This window comes from Alosa sapidissima, chromosome 14 (genome assembly GCF_018492685.1).
Source record: "Alosa sapidissima isolate fAloSap1 chromosome 14, fAloSap1.pri, whole genome shotgun sequence".
Classification (NCBI taxonomy): domain Eukaryota; kingdom Metazoa; phylum Chordata; class Actinopteri; order Clupeiformes; family Clupeidae; genus Alosa; species Alosa sapidissima.
In genome coordinates, this window is record NC_055970.1 from 29,810,644 (window position 1) to 29,819,624 (window position 8,981).

Consider the following 8,981-nt stretch of genomic DNA (forward strand, 5'->3'; position numbering starts at 1 on the left):
TGGTGTGGCATTAATCTGTTAGATCATGATACCTTTACAACAACAAATTTAAAGACAAAACGTATACATACAGGCATACACACGGCATATCTGAAAATGTCTCCTTTTGCTGTATTCAACATGACATTCCACAGACCAGATAGATTGATAGACACTGTGGGATCAGCAAGTACAAGCCTGTACAGTATGAAACAGTTTCAAAACCAAATTGGCAAATGTAGGTCCTGTTTCATTTAGTAATGTTAACCTGCAATTGTCGCTGTTTGGCTCAAGCAAGTTTATTTCTATAGTAAGCGGACAAAAAAAAAGCAGGCTAATCATATTATACTTCATACTCTAAGACTGTTTTATGATGCTAAATAATGCTCTTATTACTTATTCATGCAGCAATGCCTTTTAATATCAAAACTATGAACTCTTGTATAATAACAACAAGATAATAACAAGAAATACATTCATTCTCCGTACTGACCTTACTGTGGGCCTAAACAAGCAACACATTTATAATCATCATATGGTCAAAGATCTTCTGAGAGAATACTACTGTAGATATGTATGGAAGCACTGAACAATTTGTAATGGAAAAAAATCAAACGCATTATTATGAGATAATCTCATTATTTCAAGATACTAGGCTACCATGCTATTTCAAAATACGGAGTATCTATTTGCATCCCTGGTACAATTAGCCTTGGCCACACAACTGAGCTATTCACACCCTGTGATGTAACAACAAAAACATGTTGCTCGCGTAAAAAAAACGGACGGAAGGCGGACATTCATATTTTCGTCAGCAGAAAGTGAAGAATTCTGAAAGGTTTCGGTACTGATCAAATGAAGTTTCGGGTGGAAAAGTTGTGTTTTATTTTCATAATCTTTGTTTAGTGAATACATGCACATGTCAGTTTGTTAGCTAACAGAAATGTTGTGATTATGCTGATGAACTATAAGTTTGCCTGCAAACTCCTATCTGGACATGGAAGTAGATAGCTCAGTGGTTAGCGTCATGGTTTAATTATGTGGGAGACCGGGGTTTGATTCCTGTGTAGGCAAAAGCATTTTGGCAGAGATAAGTAGAAGTGTAAGTGTGCATGTGTACCAACGTCTCTGCAGAGAAGGCGCGCAATTTGAAGACGAAATCCGTTCTCAAACGGAAGTTCTGATTGCAAGGAATAGCTAGTTCACGCAACAGGGTGTAAATAGCACACATTGCTATATACACCAGGGTACAAATAGCATCCACTTCTAATTATACAGTGATGCAAACAGCATACCTAATTCAGAGTGTCTATTTGCACCCCCGGTACTAATAGCATTACACCCTGTGACTAAACAACAAAAACACGTTGCTGTTTTTTTTTTTTTTTAGTTACATTGTGTGATCAATATGCCAGGGTAAATGCACAGGGGTGCAAATAGCATACACTGATATTTGTACCAGACAGAGTATTAATAGAACACATTGCTGTGTGCACCGGGGTAGTATACATTGATATTTGTACCAGACCACATTGCCGTGTGCACCGGGGTACGAATAGCATTCACTTCTAATTGCACCAGGGTACGAATAGCATACACCCTTCAAAATTTCATCTTATTTCCAGATAAAAAGCCGTCATTTCAAAATATTATCTCATTATTTCAAGGTAGTAAATCGTAATTACTAATTACATAATTATCTTGAAATAAGACAAGGACTGAATACACTACATGACACACGTATTGACTACATACTGTACACAGCTAAATATTACTTCCAGATCGTAATTTCAAGATACTGTCTCGATTTTCTCATTATTTTAAGATACTAAGTTGTATTATTGTAAGATGCATGACGCATGTAGCTTAGGAAACATGGCATACATAGACTACAAACTGTAGAAAATAAAAAATGTAACATCTCCTACCAACACCCATTAAACAGTGTGTAAATGAAGCAGTGGAAAACTTTAATGAAACCCATTGCTCTATCAGGCTGATCTCCTTCATATGAAGATTAAGAGTACACCCTGTGTGAAAGTAAACAAGTAGTTTGGCTTGTTTGGCAACACTTTATTCAGTTTTAGCTTTCTGCATTCAGGTTTATTTTGTTGACCCCTACCATGGCTTTATCTTTAGCCTTTGATCCAGTTGCATTTAGAATAATCTGTCTCCAGTGTAATTTATGAGAATATTTTACTTTGAGAAATCGGTGATTCTTCCGGCTCAGCGGAATTACATCAGATATTGAGGCCTGGCTTGGTCATTTGACCGTTGGGTTGGCAATGCATGAACTTTCTGAGCGCAAGCTACAATCAGAATCCTGACAGGTACATCACAGTAAATGCAGTGCGCTCATGTCAACACAGCTCCAGTAGCTGGCCCCCTTATCGTGACATTTTCCAATTGGGACGGTGTCTCCTGAGGAGAGGTCACATCACAGGCTGATGTAAATGTATTGACACTCGTGTTTTGGGGGCCCTGACACCAGCCTACGCTTTGCAAACACCCGTACTCTAACAAGCGTGGGTTCAGGTGGCGAGTGCTCCCAGGGTGCCCCCACCTCCACCCCCCCATGTCTTTATTGAGTCCCGCCGAGAGTTGATCCTCCTCTGGTGAGTGGTCATCAGTCACCGCCCACACCCCGTGTCCAGAGGCCGTCTGTGTCTCATCCCCTTCCCGCCGGCCAGCTCACAGCACCTCCTCCGAACACCCACCCCACGACAACAAGCTGGCCATTCGGTTCTTCTCACGCACAACGCCACTCCATCTTTGTTTTTTTGAGATTCCAAGCAATGATAGGCCAGCTTTCCTTTGTTCTGCAAAAGTACACATTGCCTGGATTCATTTCACAAAACTGCAGGGCTAGCATGTTTTTATAACTGCTTTAAAAAAAATCTTTTGAAGCACATTATTTTCCACTGGTCACATATTTCCCCCAAGCAAGCAGTGATTAGGATTTACATTGTGTCACAGAGTATCTGTTAGGATGGTGTGGGGTACCTATCGTTCTCAAGGAAAAATGTCCCAAGGCAGAGCATAGCTGAAATATGCAGTACCCAGCATGATAAAAATAAGGTCTAACTTGGGTCCGGGGTAGTGCATCTCCCAAAGCACTATGGCGATCAAGATCTGCATCACGTTTCCATATGCCTCGTGTTTTATAAAAAAAATAAAAGAAAGTGAGAAAAAGAATGGAAAAAACCCAGAGCAATCTATTGTGCTGCAGGTTGAGTCGCTGATAAAAGTGCAAAGCGTGCTAATCCATGGCAGAGAGGAACCTGTGCACTATGCTAATGCATCAGCGCAATGCAAATAACAGCGACCTGAGCCCAGCTCGCCTGCCCATCTGCGCATACGCACAGTGGGGATTACCCTGTAAACTTCAGCATAATGGGCTTTCTTCCAGTAATCTCTAAAGGTCGCATTTGTCTTTTTGCTTATTTTGTTTTCCTCCCTTCTCTTTTGGGCTAGCACCAAAGCTCACAAAAGGAACATGTCTTCCTCCATTTTATAAAATGCATATGATAATTCTATTTATTTTTTTCAGTGCAAGGAAAAGGTGGAATATGTGAATATTAAAGGTGAGGTGTGCGCTGCATTGAAATGTTTCAATTCGTGCTGTATGTGCCGTGCTCTGCTCAAACATCTGTTTTCATCTAAAGAGCTGTAGTTTGTGAGTCAGTTATGGTCAATAATGTCAAAGGCTTCTAGCTTGACAAGCTAATGGACTCAAGTGTTTTACAGAGGAGTGAAGTGCGGGCTCAGACCTCAACCTAAACCCTGAAATAAACTCTCCAATGCATATCGCCCACTTGACTCTTACGTTATGCCATTTCTAGCTCTGGTTTATCGCTGTATCTCAATCTGTTCCCTGCTGCTCCACTGACACAGGTACAGCAGATTGTTTTGCTTATCTGAAGTCCTCTCTCTCTCCCTCTCTCTCTCTCTCCCTTCCTCCCCTCTGATGCTGTTCCCCATCAGACCTCCATAAGAATGACTGATCGGCTGGGATTGAGGGACTTCACTGTCAGGCCAGTCAGCAACACTCCCAGGCAATGTGTTGCGCATGCCAATCGCATGACTTCAATGACCAGATGGAGAAAATCAGTAGATTATTATTTGGGGGGGATTCCAACCCCAAGATGTTAACAAGGTCCATCTTTGTGGAGTTATTGATGTGACCTCTTTTGTGTACTATCCTGGTGTAGAATTAGGCATTTTTATGTGGATCATTTTTATATCAATATTAATAGTGTGGTCATTTTAGATGTCATACTACTATTTAGGAGAGCCTTTCAATGTCCCATTTTTTAAAAAAATATTTGTTGTGTGTAATCAGCATGTAATCAACACCAAAACAACACATGAAGATAGCAAGATAGTACTGGACTAGAAGAGTAGTACTAGTTAGTGTTAGTGTAAAAGAATCATGTTTGAGACACTTATTGAGACTTTTGCTTATCCATGAGCAGATGTCTACCTTGATGGCTCTCTCACAGAGCTTGATAGGTCCATTTGGCAGAGTTGCCAGAGATGCAGCAGCTTTGCAATTCACCTTGTCTCACTTAAATCACAAACCATGCACACAAGCATGGAGAGCAGACAGCTTCACAGTTTGGGCAGCATAGTGATAACCATTACTGACTCCAGTAGGGGATTAGCACATTTGGAAATGGGCTTTAAGTCAAAGTGGCCTAAAAGGTTCAGCTTGTCAGTTCCACCAGAAAGCACCATCAATAAACTATTAGAACGTTTGTGTGTTAAAAGATACAGATAAAAACACATGTTATTATTTTATTTATGAAACCGTGCTTAGTCACCAGCCCTTCAGCTCCAATGCAGATGCAGAAGGCTACTGACAAACATTTCATCCAAAAGTCTCTGGAGTGAACGGTATTAAAGGCATGGTGCCGAGTGTCAACAAACTGCTCTGTGCTGAGACCTCTTAGTAAATGATGTTATTTTTCGAGAGGGCCTGCTTTTTTCCCCCTTCTTCCTTTCCTTGTTTTTTTCTCTTCTTTGTCAGGCTGCTGAACCTTTCTGCTCCTCCGTATGCACCAGCAAACATGCTGATACAACTTAAAGGTCATGTTCTTTTCACGCTGACAGAGGCCTTCTGAAACTTTGACGAGGGGGTCCCTTTGAAGGATCGTGCCGTCCGTTTGATATAGGAGGGCAAAAAAAGGAATTAAGGCCCGCGTCAAGGCAATGTCAGCTCAATCATGCGAACTGATTAGAAACCTAAGTAAGGGCCCAACACAGGCACGGCCACATGCTGGGAGACCCACACCACTCCACTCCTTTATGTGCTTTCTGAGGCAGCAGGACTTGGCAACACATGACCTGATACAAAGTGAAACATGTCGGCATGCATAGTATTGTGATTTCAATCGGAGTGGATACATGAAGGTCAGTTTTCCTACATTTGTCAAAGTCAAGTCGTCCACCTGGTGTGGATCACAGAGCGCGTGTTCTCAGGTGGAAGATTTGATGTAAAGACGCTGAGGGTGGAGAAGCAAACTGGAAAGTGAAACCAAGTCTGACTTCAGCTTCTCACCTGGAGAGGGTTTAACTGCCGTCAGTGATTTTCATTCAAGGAGAAACTCGTTTTCCCCCCAGATCTCCGAGGGGAAAGATCAAATGCCCTGTAAAATCAGTCTGCTTAGGTTGCCAGGGGTGAGACCACGTGGAGCTTGCAGAAGAAATGAATGACTTTCTCAAGTCTTGGTTGTAAGGACAGGGGAGACAAGGTTTAACACTTGTTCGTCCTTCCTTTGCAAGGTTTACACTGTGACACTTGGTGTAATCCTACCACTGACTCCTCCACAATATCAATGTCCCTAACTGCAGTCTGCAAAGAGACTTTATCAGGTTTAGGGAGACTCTGCAGAACAGACTCAGTCACACTTAGAACTGCACAACGCTGCAATGTATTGACTGCCACAAAACAAATGTAAATCATTGTCAAGCAGAAGTGGAGGTTAATTGACATGTTGCTGCTGAGATTACAGTACCATCTGTCATCCATGTCTTGGTGGGTCATTTGTCCCTTCTTAGCATACACACCAGTGAATGATCACTCACAGCAACTCTGGTAGGTACATCTGTGATTTGATCCTTAGACTACGGACAAAGTAAGAAAAATAAAAATGTATTATAAGGGATAATGTATTGTCTGCTGGTTAACATCGGAAAATAAGTCCCAACAATGGCAACAGGACCCTGACACGAAAATCGAAGGGAGACTTATTTTCCGATATTGACCAGCAGACAATTCATTATTCCACTTATTATATGGCCACTTACCAAAAACTACACACAGTATGTCATTTTGTTACTGTTTTGTGGCTTCCTCTGAGTAACAAATAGTTCCATAAAATAAACAAACTACACAAATAGAACTTGAAAGTTTCAGGTGTTGCATAGCTGCTTTTTACTTTCAATAAAGTTCCATTGCAATAAGTGAACAGACTACTTGCGGAATGATTTGGAAGAATCAGAAACACAAAACCCATTGCCAATGACAGCGGTCATTCATTTTTTTGTTGGGAAGGTCTGCTCATATTTCATAATATAAATATATATAACATGCCACTTTCTATGATTGTTATTATCTTAAACCCAAACGAATGTTCTTATCTGGACACAGGTATATATATATATATATATGGTAGAATCTTGCAAAAAGTATTGATGCTTGTGAAGGTCTGTCTTTGTATGTGTGTGTGTGTGTGTCTACACATACATATCTGTGTCCATAGGTGTGTGTCTGTGTGTGTGTGTGTCTGTGTGTGTGCGTTTGTGTGTAAGGGCTGCTGTGAGTGCTTGTACTGTATGTGTTTGCACGTCTGGCTGTGCAGTGGAAGGTGGTGGGCAGACAGTTCCTGCACTGCCTTGTTTTTAAAAGGCAGCAGTAATAGCCAGTAAAGAACGGCCTTAAGAGACTCTGGCATGTTGATGCCTGATGCACAAAGGTCATTGATTCCGGGGCCTTCTCCTTTCTTAACAATTCGTCTGGATTTTGGCATTTGGTGAACACACACAGGACAGCTCTCCGACAAGCCGACCTTGACAGCGAATTGGATAAATAAACCTTCAATTTAGCCCCTCTCCTCGGCGCACGCGGCAGCCCGGCAGCCCGTCCCACCGGGAGCCTTCACCTATCCATATCGTTCAAGCGCCGCTTCCACATCCCAGCTCCGGCACGTCGGCTGCCTGCCCTCAGCCCCAGTGACAAACACAGCCGCACAGATAAGCTAACAGGCCTCGCCGGCACCAGTCAAAGTCAATCCTGGCTGCACGCAAAATTTAATGCCAATTCCATGTTTCACACACACACACACACACACACACACACACACACACACACACACACACACACACACACACCGTCCCAGGATCCCTTCTCTCCCCTGTCGAACATCTCCCCACACACACACACACATACATATACAGAAGCTAGCTCACACACAGACACACATACAATCACACAACATATGTGCACCCATGCCTGACACACCATACACACAGACACACATACACACACACACACACACACACCTATATACACACACACACACCAACATATGTTCAGTCCCAACCCCCCTTCCACCCCCCCTGCCCATAGCAGACAGCGGTGGGAGTGTGTGCGCATCACTCCATAACAGGTAATGACGTGGCATTTAATGATACTGTCCAAAGTGATCCCAGCCTTGCAGACAAGTAATGCGCCGGCCGTGAGGAGCAGATAAGCATGGCTGAGCGGGGTGCAGCCGGCGCCACCATCACCACCATCGCCGCCGCCGCACAGCACAGCCCCGGTGCCATCGGCACGGCCGGCGCCTCTCAGCGGCCCTGTCACCAGATACGATGTGACATATGTGCCGCTGCTCCTGTCTCCGCACCCCTCCACCCTATACTTTAGGGAAAAGAGCATTTCCTGATATAAGTAACCCTTGCTGAAGTGCCGTCAGTGTGTGTGTGTGCTTGTGTGTGCATCAGCCTGTGTGTGTGTGTGTGTGTGTGTGTGTGTGTGTGTGTGTGTGTGTGTGTGTGTGTGTGTGTGCTTGTGTGTGCATCAGCCTGTGTGTGTGTGTGTGTGTGTGTGTGTGTGTGTGCGTGTTTATAGGAAGCTGCAGATGGCTGTGCTAAGAGGGGGTTGGGTGAGGTGGTGGGGGATAGGCACGGCTTGGTTGAGGGCCTTTCCCATGTCTAGTGATTAAAACACGCTGGCCCCTTTTTAATAGTTCACTGCGCCAGTGCTCTCCTCACCAATGAGCTCAGTGTTTGTGGGCGCTGGTGAGATGGGCTGGGGCTTCTGGCCCAGGAGCTGGGCTCAAATCTGGCCTGCCTACCTCAGATCACTCAGGTGCGCACTGGAGGCATGAGGTAAACCGAGAGGCGGGGAGGAGTGTGTGTGTGTGTGTGTGTGTGGGGGGGGGGGGGGGCACACACTCATCCCTCAGCCACCGGCCGCCCCGACAGGAGGACAGAGATTGTCTGACAGCCTTCTCAGGACTCGAGAGCAGCTGACAATACAGCCTATCTGTGATAGCAAAGGTGGGAAAGGGAGACAGAGAGAGAGAGAGAGGGAGGGAGAGAGAGAGTGTGGGAGGGAGGTAAGGGGACAAGAAAGAAAGAAAGGAGCCGAGAAAAGAGATTGACCGTGACTGAAAAGACAAACACAGCCGAGGAGGAAAGAGAAATTAATGGTGAGGAGGGGAAAGAAAGCGAGCGAGAGAGAGAGAGAGAGAGAGAGAGAGAGAGAGAGAGAGAGAGAGAGAGAGAGAAAGAGAAAGAAAGAGAAAGAGAGAGAGAGGACAGAAAAAGGTCAGAGAGAAATAGGGAGTCTTCTCTGTGTCTCTGTCAACCCTCTCTCTCTCTCTCTCTCTCTCTTGCTCTCTCTCTGTCCCCTCTCTCCCTCTCTCTCGCTCTGTCCCTCTCTCTTTCTCTATCTCTCTCTCTCTCTGTCTTAGCTCCTCCATGCTAAAACCCTGGGG

The 8,981-nt window shown here is 44.2% G+C and overlaps 1 long non-coding RNA gene across 2 annotated transcripts in view; it reads right to left on the minus strand.

Moving 5' to 3' along the window:
• Window positions 1-1,515: 1,515 nt before the first annotated feature.
• Window positions 1,516-8,981, minus strand: part of LOC121682526 — a 26,225-nt gene continuing 18,759 nt past the window's right edge. Inside the window, exon 4 of one of the 2 annotated variants that reach the window (XR_006022599.1) lies at window positions 1,516-2,798. This is a non-coding gene — a long non-coding RNA (uncharacterized LOC121682526). Of the gene's footprint in view, window positions 6,106-8,981 lie in introns of both variants that reach the window. The other variant, XR_006022598.1, reaches the window with a different exon arrangement.